Genomic DNA, 14,225 nt, shown 5'->3' with positions numbered 1-14,225 from the left:
TTAAGAAACTTAAAACTGAATGCTTAATTTTCAAAATATTTGTTCTATTAGAAGTTATCTCTGTATTTATACATAGGTAGTTGTGATTGTTTGTTTTTACCATTAAAATACCGGTTGGAAGCGATCCGCATCCAGCGCCTTCCGGTACGAGTGGAGGTCCAAGGGGGAGGCCTATGTTCAGCAGTGGACGTCTTATGGCTGAGATGATGATGATGACCATTACAATAAAAAAAGAACTATTTTGATTCAAAAACCATTTTACTAATTGCAGTTTCAGTATTTTTAAGTTTAATTTAAGTTAACTTTCAGAAGTTAGAAGTTTCAAATCATCAAATGTCTGCAGATACTTAACAATTTTATTGCGCGCTGTCATTCGGGGTCAAATTGTCAGGTTAGGTAGTTGTTCTTAAGTGTTTGTCCATGACTTAAATAATAATTGGCCAAGCACGAAGTCAAGACTACGGTGTTCAGAGCACCGTACGACACATCCCTAGGTGGTTTTAAGTTTGGATACTAATACTAATTTATCCCATAAGTACATTTTATTGACTAGGAAATAAGAACGTAATGCCTGGGAGCTCTGGGACCTTGGAGTTTGGACTTTTATTAAAGTCCTCTGGGCTAGTATTGGTAATGTAGAAGTTACAAAGCTTCTACCTTAGATATATTTTTTAGAGATTAAAGATTTTGTTTACCACCTTGTCGGGTTGATTATATATCCATACCAAATTACAGCTTTCTAACACTAACAATCAACCTCATCTTGGAGGTGAAAAGAGGAAAAATCGTAAGTCCCATTTCGGCCAACCGAAATCAAGAACGTTTATATAATATAGGCCTAATACCGTTTATCTAAAACGTTTGGTGAAGGCACATTTCTAGTAGAAACTAGAAACAAATTATTATGAATTTCTCTGTAATTTGTACAAACCATTTCGTAAACTGACATTCCGCTAAACTGTTGTTTTTACATCTTACTAGCATACATAACATATTGAAGTATGATATTCTTCCACTTGTCTGAACATTTTCATTATTATTGATTCTTTTTTGTGAGAATGGCTTTTTCTGCCACGGCACTTTGCCAATTATTGATTCTTTCAAACACCAAAATAGTTGACAATTTAATATACGTCAGAGTTGACAGGCAACTTCGAACATGAAAAACTAAATCCGTCAAAAATACTGGGTATACATACAACCTCATAATCTTTGATATAGTCGCAATTGTTGTATTTTAAACTTGTAGACTGGGCAGGCACGACTCAAAAAGGAATAATATTACAATTAAGTCTGTGATTCGGCATTTCTCGGTTTTTACGTTAGGCTTGTTTCTGACTCAAAATATAATTAACGTAAAGTATTAATCAATTTGCTCATGTTTCATATAAGTCACAGAAATAAGTACCTAATAATAAATGTCTAAGTTTTAGTACAAGTAGGGTAACTGCGTCAGGTTGCCATCCAGTACCTGTTTCCGTCCACTTGGCGGAGTTGCTACAAAGAATTGCGTATAATTTGAATATAAACCTAACTTACCGGACAATTTTGGACTTATTGTACATGAGTTTTTAAAAGCAAAAATATTTTAGTAGAACTGGAATTCATGAGTACCAAATCTTAACTGACATTTTTGTCACTCAAACAAGTTTGATCAAGATCGGCTTACTTTATATTTCGTCAACTTTACCTTTGTTTCCAAAAACTGTGAATTGTGAATTTTAATTTTTTTTTCGTAACAATACAGTATCTAGTTGCTGCTCTCACCGATCGGTTCAAAAATATACATACTTTATACAATTAATACATAAATGTAATGGTACTTAATGAAAAGGAATAGGTACTGTTTTTACGAATCAGATACTCTCAGTTAAATCTATAGGTAGATGACGCCATAGCTGTTAATAAATATTGAATGACTTTATTATCTCTATTCTATCGGTTTACTAACTCTATGTGCTCTAATGTGAAAAAAAAAAACACAACGAGAGTGAAGAACGGAATTCTTAATTTAAATTTGAACTGATAAACTCCAATAATAAATATGATTCTTACTGAGCACACTGCGATAGTCCATTGGTTGGAAAGCCCGTTCGAAATTTAAACTTATTTGCTTTATAATAAGGTTGCATTTTGCAGATCTTTTACTCTCTCATACTTATAGTAGGCTATTCCGGAAAAAAATTAAATATCTCACAAAAGTAAGTAAGTAGAATTAAACTTTGTATCAAAGACATAAGTCATAAATTTCAATGTCAAAGTTTTAAGTAAGGTTCTTTCATACTAAATTACTTCTTAATATGAATGACCAGTGTAAGCATCAGTTAGCTAGCCCTAAGCAACCAAAGATCAGGCTGCAGTTTAAAAACTAATAAAGTTAGAGTTAACCTGATAATTTTCCCGCCGTCTCCATACTCGTTTTAGTTGGTTATTGACTGGTCAGCTGCCTGTTAGCTATAGTTTTCCCGAAAATCGCCAGGACAGAGGTGAAAATTTTTGTATGAAAACTTGCAACTTTAAATGCATTTTTTATCGAAACTATTGCATTCTAAAATGAAGTCAAAATCAGTCCATCGACTCAATTTTTTGCAAGCTTTCTAATGGTACCTCACACGATTCTTACAATTGAAAATAAAATTCAGCCTACCCCTCTTAACCCCTAAATTTCCCCCTAAAATCAGAAATAAGCAGTTTCGACTTATTCACAGTGTTAGTGATGGTACTTGCCATAACTATTCCAAATTTCAGGTACCTACATCAAACGGTCTTTGAGAAAAACGCATTTAACCGATTTGCAAGACCGAAGTGATCCCATAAGAGCACCGTGAACAAAGTTTTGTACGGTGCTCTAAAAATGGTGCCTAAATTACACATTAAGAAAGCTAGATGACAAAGTTGATAAAGCAAATTATGCTGAATTTGTATGCGGTCACGTCTTAATTTAATATAAAAAATTCCAATGCAAAAATTTAGAGGAAATAATATAAGTACCGACATGTACATGTTGATACTCGTTAGTGGTTTTTTTACGTGGCTTATTCACTAAAATATTAAAATTATCTTTATACTTTTCTGACATCCTTATGTAGAAAACTTTTTCTATGCTAGTTTTGTTTAGTAAACAATCCTTAAACGTTCTTATCAACGCAACTGCGTCTGTCAAACATGAATTATACAAAATTGTTCGTCGACCTGAACCGTGTAAATTGACGTAACGACAATCCCTTTCAGACTAATATCCATAGCCGTCACAACAGAAACAAACAAAATGTGTTGAACAGGCGTGGTAATTGCTCGCCTGTTTTCGTTCCGCGGTCTTTTTCAACATTACCCACAATGGGATATTTTACTCGCTAATTGTGCATGGAATGTTAGGCCTTGAAAATTTTGCACATCTAGTGCAGTAATTCATTTATTGTGCAAAACATACAAGAATTATGAGATCTATTTTTTCTACTTTTATACACTGTTCGATTGCTTCGTTTCTTTACTTGTTTTCTAAGAATCAGTGTGAGTGTGTCAGGTCAGGACTCGACACTACCGTTAAGTTGGCATACCAAACGTAACCGGCGTCATTTGGTTGAGCTGTATTCGTACGCACATAACTGGTACCTAATCCTCCTTTAAAATACATATATACTCATTGTTCATAATATATAAATCAAAATGTAAAACTGAATACTATTATTATTATTAAACATTGCACACATAAAAATCTGAGATTCGCACATACACCGACAAATCCTCTTAGTTTTGAAAACACTAAACTCAACATTTAAGTACTTAATAGCTTTTTAAATCCACTTCTTTGTACAATGTTCTTAATGTTGTAGTTTGATGTCTCCGAGTTCGAGACAAAAACAAATCCTCGTACATCAGTTAGTATTCAGCATTCAGTAATGTATTGCTTTCCTAGGTACATTACATAAGGTGGTATATCAAAACAAAACCAGCTATGAGCCATACACGAAGACTGAAATTTACATTCTTATAATATAAAGAGAATATTATTCTCTTCGTTAGTACATACATTAAGATACTAAGACTAATTTTATTACTCTCCATTATATGCCATGATGAGGGTATTGTTGCGATGCACGATGGTACCGTTCCGAATTTACTAGAGCACGACACAGCGGGCAGTGTATTTCTGTTGTTTATATTTTGTTTGCGTCGTAGTGCAGACGAGATCAAACGCCTAAGCGAACCAGTTCCAACTGATATCTCAAGATCTATCACTACTAAATCCAGTAGAGCATTTAAAATATTTGGATCGATATCTACTTTATTGTGTCTAACAGGCATCAGACACAATAGCTAAACAGAAGGGGCAAGATGGTTGGCCACCTGATACGGCACAACAGATTCTTTATACACATCCTGGAGGGCAAGATTAAGGGGAAAAGACGCAGAGGATGGCCCAGGCTCGCATATCTCAGCAAATAGACGAACTAGTTTACGAATTTGCACAATGAGTTCTCTAGGCCCGAGTCGATTAATTCAAATGGCGATACGAATACGATGGCTTACGAATTAGGTAGTTATGATCCTGGCCCACCTGAGCATACGACTCGCCTGAGTTGCAAGCATTGGTGATATAACGTTCCTGAACGCACCAGAAAACGCTCAGAAATGTTTGTTGCGTCTCACTTTCATGGTAATTAAATTCACTGTAATTATAAGTATAATTTTGTTAAGTGAAAATTTCTAATGCTTACTCTACGTAGAGAAAGGTGTTGTTTATAATGTTGTTAGTTTATTCGCCACTTTGGGTGATTTTTTCGTAAGTTTACCTATTAAAACTTGTGTAAAGTGACCCTTATTGTTTGGATTTGATCATGACTTACTCATATAGACTGGTAAAAAAAATAGTCTACTACCTAAAACGCATATAGGTACCAGTGGCGGCGCGGCAAACATATCCATAGGCAAGCCGGAGCTAATTTGGCTTACATATTTTCTTTACAACTCTGCTCAAACGTCCAAAAACAGGCAAGCCGGTGGGAATCGACTTTTATGGACGCGCCGCCACTGATAGGTACTGTACCTGTTCCGTCGTTATTAAGGAAGCTAAATATCTCAACATCAGTCGGCTATCAAACTAGTGTTCAAAATTTTAAGATTAGTACTTCCGCATACTAAGGTCATGGCTTGAGATTTGGATCTTTGCAGAATTCTGTTACTTTCTTCTTTCATTACTCACTTTCTCTCGGTGAAATTACAGATAAAAATAAACAAACCTTTTTGGTTCTTTTATTCAAGATAATGAAAATAAACTAATAAAGAATGAACGAGACTATTGCAATCAGGTATTAATTTATAAGTAGTGCGTACGAAAAAAACTAATGAATAGTTGGAGTTAGTGACAGGATTTTTATAGTTTTTAAATTTCGAGAATAATAGAACTACATAATAGTGAGTTCGCGGCCCGCTATTCGTAGAATCTCTGAACCTTAGATCGACAGTCATAATGGCAATATGAATATGTAGTCTATCTATAATATAATAGTTAGAACGACGCTATTTGCAGAATTTCGTGGCCATTATAATATATGATGCATTTGACAAATACATAGAAATCAAGATGGCAACATCTAAGGATACCTCTGCTTCATCAACGTCGATACCTCTTCCGCCGTGTCAATTTGATAGTCAACTACAGATGTAGTGCATAAGTAATTGTTTTCCATCGTATTTCCTCGGAAACGTTCACATTTGTCATGCTAGTCCAGTGAATGTCAGTAGGTAGGTACTTTTTGTACCGAGACTGACTGAAAAATCATGATACGTTCGTAAGATTATGCACTACATCTGTATGTACGTCGGCGGCCGATCGTAAGATCAGGCATATCGTGAAATTCCTAGGCATATCGTCAAACGTGAAAATCTTTGACTCGTTCCCTGAGTCGACGGAGCCCCGAGCGGGGCTCCTATTTCTGGGCAGTTTGCCCTTCGGGCATCTGAAGCAACCTAACGAACCTATCTTACCTATATATTGGTTTAATGTGACTATCCTCAAAACAATACACAGGAACATTACGATATTTACGATCTGCCTGATCTTACGATCGACCGCCGACATGTACATGCCTCTTTCTTCAGCACTGTCATGAGCGCCCACTAGGCTAAAGAGTCAGTAGTTAGACGGAAGTTTGCTTGATGTACACGCAACTGATGCACGCCACAATGTTTACTTTTTCTTACGATAATAACTGGTCAACGATCGAATCATGACTACATATGGACTGATTGGACTGCATGTTTTGCATGGCCAATTTTGTACGTTTTATTGTAAACTAGCGACCCGGCTTCGCACGGGTTGATAAATTATACACTTAAGCCTTCCTAAAGAAACACTATTGATAGGTGAAAACCGCATGAAAATCCGTTCAGTGGTTTTTGAGTTTATCGCGAACATACGAGTACATACACACAGACAGACTCGGTGGGGGACTTTGTTTTATAAGGTGTAGTGATAAATAATATACATAAAGTCCCCCTGATATTTTTTAACAAGTTTTCCTAACAATTACTTTTAGATGAACCGTGCAGTGAAATTATGAAAAAAATACAACCTTAAGTATAACCAAACAGTTATTTTTATTTAAATGGTTTGTTTACTTTTAGTTCTTAAGGAGAATAATAAGCAGTGTGGACAGTGTGGTGCACCGTTACTCTATCATTTGAAAGTAAAAGGACGAAAGGGCATATTGTTTTTAATAACTTGGGGCATTTTGACGACAGCTCTGTTCTTGGAGGAAATTATAACTGTACGCCGCTCAGCGATTCCATTTCCGAACGAAAACCCGTTTGAGCACACCCTTTCTAGAGTGCGGCCGATTCAGGATAAAATGAGAGGCACTGTGTCATCAATGTCGTCATGTGAATACATTTTAAAAGTGATTGAGAACGTATAGACGACATATGCCTAACTGTTTTCCAAAAGAGTAGACACGGCAGACATCACGAATGTCTTGAAACCCATCTTTTTTACTTCCTTTATTTCCAACAAGTATACCTTTTTACTGCACAATGTCTCCGAGTTGGTTACAGAATGTAGGTATGCATGCTTTATTCGTATATTTTTAAATTAAAATTGCAGGGGGCTATGCTATCCCAATATGCTGTTGACCAGTTTCTATTTTAGATAGCGTGTTTCGGTTATTTCCTTGCCTTGTGTTGTCAAATTTATTGCTAGAATAGGTCCTTAACGAAGTAGAGTTAGACCAAGAAAAGTTACAACGATTTTGATAGCATACGCAGTGCAAGTGTTATTTTATGCGTCATAGTTTCATAGAAGTTTGACATTTAAAATAACACTTGCACTGCGTATGCTATCAAAATCGTTGCAGACTTTCTTGGTCTAACTCTAGAAATGTTTGTGGGTTAACAGTATTGAGAAACAGTTAAAGAATGCTTCCGACCCGACGGCTCCACAAACACGTAGACTACCTAACCTAAGGTGGCGTAATTTTTTGCAGTCCATGTTTATACATATACGGTAAGATCGTAGACAAACTAACGTGTATTTGTTCACGCGACAACTTATTGCTGCAATGCAAGATGTTCAAGCATTTTTTTAGTTACAATTAAACGCCATATTTTTCGATTGTTAGCTTGCTTCGTTCTACCTAATTTTTTTAGGTACTAGAGTTTCGAAACATACACTATACAGTTCAACATAAATTAGCTTAGTTACAGATGCAAATAAAATACACACACCTGGAACGGCTGGAACCCCAAACAGGAGTATCTTGTATGTATAGCCACCAAACGAAACTATGGAAAATTATGGGAATGATCACATCACCTTTCCTTGCATCAGTCATCTTGGTACATTTTACTTTCCAAATGGCGTTTGTTGATATACTAGTCACCTTGGCTACAGCCCAAGGTCACGGTGACATTTATTGATACACCCAACAGAGAAAGGAACTAGTGAAGATTCACAGCGGTATTGCTCAAGATCGTGTCTCTAATGCCGCCTTGACCCGATGATTGTGTCAGCTAACCACCAAATAGCAGTGGGAAAATTATAGAATACAATAAGTGAAGAGATCTTAGAATCTTTGGATACTCATAAGTAAAGCTACTTTAAAGTGCGTCTCAATAAACAAATGAATTTAGTGCTGTAAAACTTCTACCCGGATATAATGGTCGTTTTTATCTACGAGACAGCGTAAAACGATAAAACGGTGTCCGTCACTTTCAATCGCGCTCTGTTAAAATGTGATGGATATTTTGTCACGTGGATTAAACCATCCATAATACGAGTAGGCTTGCTGATTAGCAAAGTCCGTTGATGAACGCAACTGTTAGATAAGATGCAATAATTGATTACACAATTACATACCATACACTTTATAACGAGCAACCTTTATTCAGGCTCGCTAGGAGGTGTCACATATATCGCAATCGAAGTCATGTGTGCCATTCTGCTCAGCTATCGGCAGCTTATCTTCAGCATACTCAATGAGGACATTACGATCGTAAGTGTTGGTTGTGTGACCAATAAACAAATAAGTCTCCAAGCTATGTGATCTGTCAGACTTGAATGCTAACCGCTTATTAGTCTGCTCACGGTAAATGACATATAACATTCCAGCTTCCTGCTCAGTTAGTAGTCATTTCAAGCCACACATGAAATAGATCGTTAACTTATTCCTTTATATATACCATCGGTCCATCGCCCACACTGTTAACTTTCCATCGGTGGACCTTATGCCTTTTGTAATAACACAGTTAAGAGTGTTTTTGTTTGTACTGGACAACAATAACATATTGAATCGACGCAATATTCGTAAAATAATGAAGTTTATCAATTTACTTTACTCATTGAAGGTTATATTTGGCCTAGCACGAGACTTGTTGACCAATATCTATGTCGATTTACCGTATTCTTATCAACGCGGCCAGACGGCACCTGAATAATCAATTAAACTAAATTTTATTCATGCGCCGAGATTGCTGCAAAATATGTTAATTGTAACCTCCTTAAGGTTCTTATATAATAGGTACAAAGACAAAACCAAACAATCAAACATTAACTATTGAAGTATCTATTGACTATTAAGCTTCTTGTAGTAAATTTTTGTAAATGAAAATAACTATTGATAAATTTGAATGGTTATCGTTTGCTATGAAAGTAATGTTGGGTTTGAAGGCGACTCGCTTGACCCGGCCTAATAGATCCAGTCGCGTAATATCTGTGTCAAGTTTACCTAATTACTCCCTCATTCACTACTATTAAATTCATGGCCAACACGGAATACCCCGCCGCTGTCCCAAGTAGGTCGGTGGCTTCGATTCGGAATGCCTACGTGCAATGTGATACACCTTGTCTCTTACAAACAATTACTTCGCCTCTCTTTCCCCTATTGTCAACGTCATAGAGTTTATTATTCGTTGCAAGTCCCGCAGCCTTCTAAGGTTGACGTAAGTGATCGATTTGCTCTTTGCTCTTGTCAACCCACGTAGGGAAAGCTGAGGATTGCTCGGTTGTTTTGTGGACTCTGTGTTTAGCTAGCCGTGGCGTAACCGCAAATTATGATCGTCACTCTCAATTTCTATCGCTGCATTTTAGGTGCCGTTGCACTACCGATTTGAACCCTTACTGATAGGTATGTAACACCACGCCGACAATTATGTCTTACGAAAGTGTAATTAATATTAAATGATGTAACGGCAGGACGATTTTCTCTTGGTTCTAAAACGTGGCGTAATGCATTATGGTTTTGTGTACACTTATCTGCTACCGCAATAATATTGTAGTGAAAGTATCGTCAGCAAGCAAGAGACGCTAACATTAGGTCTTTCTTCCGGTTTGTTAACATTCCTATGCATTTCTGTGTCTTTAATTCTGCCTCTGAATCTGTTACGTGATTATGATTAGGTACTTAACTATATTTATCCAAGAAAAAGAGTTTTTTCACAAGTTTTCAACCTTATTAAGTTATTAGTCTATGGTACAGTAACAGACACAAAAACATTAAGGAAAGACGTATCATAGACGTAGTCGTAGTCGTAGATTATTTGAAGATAAATAGATGTTTGTATCATCACATCACAGTCATTGATGACGGAATTGACCACGAAGATTCCAGCACAATCAAAGTAAATGCATATAGGGGTCACTAGCAACCACAAAGCATAGCTTAAGTGCATGCAATTTTAATAAATTATTCGCTTAAGCGACTTCGGGGACGACGTAGCGTGACGAAATGGCATTCAAAGCTGTCTCGGATCCGTCATCACGGTAATGGTGCCTTATAGTTAGCCTGTTGTTATGCAGATTTTGCAACGCTCAAAGACAAACACGGGAAGTGCCAATTAGATTAAATATGAGCATTGGGTACGCATCTCGTGCTCAAGATGACTATTATAGACACGAACGGAAATCGAACATTTTAATTATAACACTGTACTTAGAATATAAAATGATAATTAGTTATATAGGTTTTGCGTGTGCGTAGATTAATCTCGATCTCGAGTGAAAACATTGTAATTCTACCCTTGAAGGTTGCATTTAGATGTTATCTCGCAAAACAATCTAATCGACAATTACCCTGTTATATTGCAATTGAATAATAGAATTTTAACAAAAATGGTTGTTCTGATTTGATATTTGGTAACTTGACCTTTGTCAGTATTATAGTATCTATTGATGATCAACAGAAAGGAAGGAACCTACATTATGTGTGTGAAATAATACCTATGCTTTGCGTAAATTAAATAATTACTTTTAAAAACATCAAAAATGTATCTTCATCACCCGATTTTGTCTTCAACACGATCAATCGCATTGGTTCTTGTCTTGCGGACATTAAGAGACGCAATTATTGATATGACTAGCACATAAACAGTCGGCATAATGGTACGCACAGACCTTTTTTTAATGTTTTGAATACCGATCTATTCGGGAAGTAAGGCAAGCAAGGAATCCGGAATAACCGGTAAGTTGGGATGCTTATGGCTTGAGGATGCTTAGTACAGACTAATGGCATCCTTGGCCCTTCAAATAAATTAATAAAACGTTATATTTTTAACCATCTATACGGCACGCTTAGATTATAATATGGCAAATACCACTATCTATACCATCATCTTTTTGTTAAAGGGTTAAAGTAATTTAATGTTTTAGCGCTGCCGTTGGTTGACTGTACATAAATATATCAATATCATACATACACTATACAGTTTAACTTATTGTGAATTAGGTTCAGGTTCACATTGATTTTGAGTCGTTAACATATGGATATTGACTTTGCGAATTTGAAGCATGACCTTTCTCTGCAAAACTGCTTGGATATCTTATGAGTGTGTTGCGGTTTTTGACCGATGATCAGCGGGAATCCTTAACTTTTCCGGTTGGACATTTTATAATTATCTGCTTCGTTGTGTCGCGATTGGTCATTCTAAGAGGACATGTTCGACCACCCGGAGAAAGGCGTGAGTCTACATATGCGAATGAGTAGCTATGTATGAACGAAAGCTTGCCTGCACTGGCTCGTGTGTACTGACAGTCACGTAGGCGAGGTTCCGGGCCATTGGAAATTGTTATTATATGTTCCCTGATAATGATTTCAATACAGGGTTAATTTGTCTTGTTTAAAGGGTGTTTTGAACCTTTGGCCATATTCAGCAAGATGCTGCCTATATGTAGGTCGAACTGGATAAATTTACGAAAGGATCATGTTCGAAAGTGCAAAAAATATATTGAGTGCATCGGAAATTTAGGCTACTCATGTTCAGAAATTTCTTAATGAGTAGTTTTTTTGCGCTATGGAGGCATAATACTTACCTAAGTATACTGACTTAAAAATTGTTCAAATGTTCAGTATATTTGACATCATGACATAGTAAAAAGATTAAATGCATAGTAAATAGCATTGGTTCCAGCAAACGCAAAAGTACAAAAACTAATTTTATTAAGTATAACAACTTCAAGCTTGCTGTACCCATAGTTTTAAAGACTACAAAATTGTTACATGCGTTGTTATGCGTTCGTCTTGTGTCCATTTTAATGTTTATGTGTAATTCTTGTAAGTTTATTGTTTATTGTTGTGTATTGCTATCTGTGTACCTAAATCACATGAAATAAAAAAAATTGAATTCGAATTTGAATTTATTACCCTTGGTTGTAGTATCAAATTCAAAACCATAAATTCTTAACTCATTTTTATTACGTACTTTTATTATCAGTTGCTAATTGCTAACACCTTTTCGAAAGATAAGTTACTTACCTACAAAACTTTATGATTGAATTTCTTACTATACCCCTACATCTACTTCATCTTCTACATTATATTTTATTAGCTAATATGAGTACCTGTTATGAGTTTAATGATATTTCCAAATTGGGCAATCATTACTATATGTAGTAATTACGCGTAATTAGGAAATTATTGTTATTTACAATATTTACCTAATGCGATAAATATTAATATTATTAATGCATCACTATATCACGAATTATGTTTAACTTATCTAGCACATGGAGAAACTAGATTAAACTGGTCCGAACCGTTATACTTTTGTGTGGCTGAAGCTTCTTTATAAACACCTTATAAAGCTTTCATACATTTTAAAAGTGATCCTGCCATTATTAAGAAAATGACTCTTATATTAATGGCTTGAGTCAGCATTTCGCGATACTAAAGATTATTTTGGATAAAATTTGAAGAATTCATTGCGTGAGTTGTAAAGGAACGCACATAAATTGTGAAAGTACGTAGAGTTAGACCAAGATAAGTCTGCAACGATTTTGATAGCACACGCAGTGCAAGTGTTGTTTATACGTCATAATGTTATACGAGTTTGAATAGGTAACACTTGCACTGCGTGTGCTATAAAAATCATTGTAGACTTTTCTCGGATCAACTCTACCTGCTTATTGTGAGTACATTGATGCAATTGCATTGTTACAAACCAAATTGCTTCATTTTAACCGCCATCATTATGTCTATTCTTATTATCTACCTGCGGTATACGAGTACCTACGAGTACAGTGGATGTCACAGGTTGATTCAAGAGAACTGGCACAAGTGTATTTTATTCTAGAGTTTGACCACGACAAGTCTGCAACGATTCTAATAGCACACGCTGTGCAAGTGTTACTTGTGAATCTTCTATAAATTTGTGGCGTATAAATAACACTTGCACTGCGTATGCTAATATTAAAATCGTTGCAGGCTTTTTTTGGGCTAATTCTAATCTGTTTATATTTCTTGAGACTTCAGGAGCCAGTTGTTGAAGGTCCATATGTATGTATTTCGAAACATATACTTGTTAATAAGTACGATAGAATCGGCAAAGTATGGTCTCATGAAACAGCTGATAGAGCATAATTATGAATCAAACGGTATCACCTACCTGGCGTCCATTGTTACATCCAATAATTAAAGACCGGAACTAAAATCGTGAGAGCAATGTCTCGATCGAAACCAAATTTATCGCATGCCACTATCCAATATTCACTTTCGTTTCACCAAATTTCTATGCATTCACTTTTATAAGTCCCATAAAAAAACGCCTAGTTCGAATTTCGAAAAATGTCACAGGCGATGAAAACAGTTTATTTTTGTTTTTAATAAGTAGTTTTTGAATTCCGAATGCGTCGATAGAAAGTTCGAGTGTTCCGGAGAGCGCGTGCGCGGTCGCGCTTTGGTCCAATGCGAGTGCCGCCGGCCGGCACAGATACCAATAGAGAGTTGCACGTCGATTATTTATTCCGAGTTTGATTTTGGAATCACCTGGCAGGTGTCACGTAAGCTTCATATAGTTCTGTACCCAAAGGGTGCAAAGAGGAACTGGTGAATATGGTCTTAAAAAAACATAAAAACTGCATCTCTTATCGTGATAGTAACGTTTGAAGTGACCCCTTGTTTTAAAGTCATAAGTGACTGAATTTTAGTGAATTAGGTGAAGAGGGGGCCTAAAGCCAGGATATAAGAAGGGAACAAAAGATGTGGCGCCCCGCCTGAAACTTGCGACGGAAGATATGGCCGTCGCGGTGGGTTTTAAGTTTTACCTCAATAACTCTCAGAATATACTTACATATTTGTTTTGATTTTTTTTTTAGTTTTTGACTTAATTTTTCCATGGCATTTGTCTTTGTAAAAGCGTGTAACATCAATCTTTACATTCACGGACAATTATCGAATGCAACTTAAGCTGTCTGTTCTAAGTAAGCTGTCTTCAAAATGGGCACACCATTTTTAGGGTTC

At 36.1% G+C, this 14,225-nt stretch overlaps 3 protein-coding genes across 4 annotated transcripts in view; 2 read left to right on the top strand and 1 right to left on the bottom strand.

Annotated features, from left to right (window-relative positions):
* The window catches only part of LOC134674577 (flotillin-2), a 352,073-nt gene that overhangs the window by 179,025 nt on the left and 158,823 nt on the right, over positions 1–14,225 (top strand). The gene's annotated exons all lie outside the window — the stretch shown is intronic.
* The window catches only part of LOC134674549 (uncharacterized), a 420,725-nt gene that overhangs the window by 329,840 nt on the left and 76,660 nt on the right, over positions 1–14,225 (top strand). The window lies entirely within an intron of this gene.
* The window catches only part of LOC134674568 (uncharacterized), a 45,509-nt gene that overhangs the window by 16,114 nt on the left and 15,170 nt on the right, over positions 1–14,225 (bottom strand). Inside the window, exon 1 of one of the 2 annotated variants that reach the window (XM_063532683.1) lies at positions 13,372–13,527. The exons of the other annotated variant lie outside the window; for it this stretch is intronic. The gene's annotated coding sequence lies outside the window, so the exon portion shown is untranslated. Of the gene's footprint in view, positions 1–13,371; positions 13,528–14,225 lie in introns of those variants that run through there. 2 annotated transcript variants of the gene reach the window in all.

Source organism: Cydia fagiglandana, chromosome 20 (assembly GCF_963556715.1).
Source record: "Cydia fagiglandana chromosome 20, ilCydFagi1.1, whole genome shotgun sequence".
Lineage (NCBI taxonomy): Eukaryota > Metazoa > Arthropoda > Insecta > Lepidoptera > Tortricidae > Cydia > Cydia fagiglandana.
Note: the sequence above shows the minus strand (reverse complement) of the source record. Positions and strands in the feature narration are given on the sequence as shown.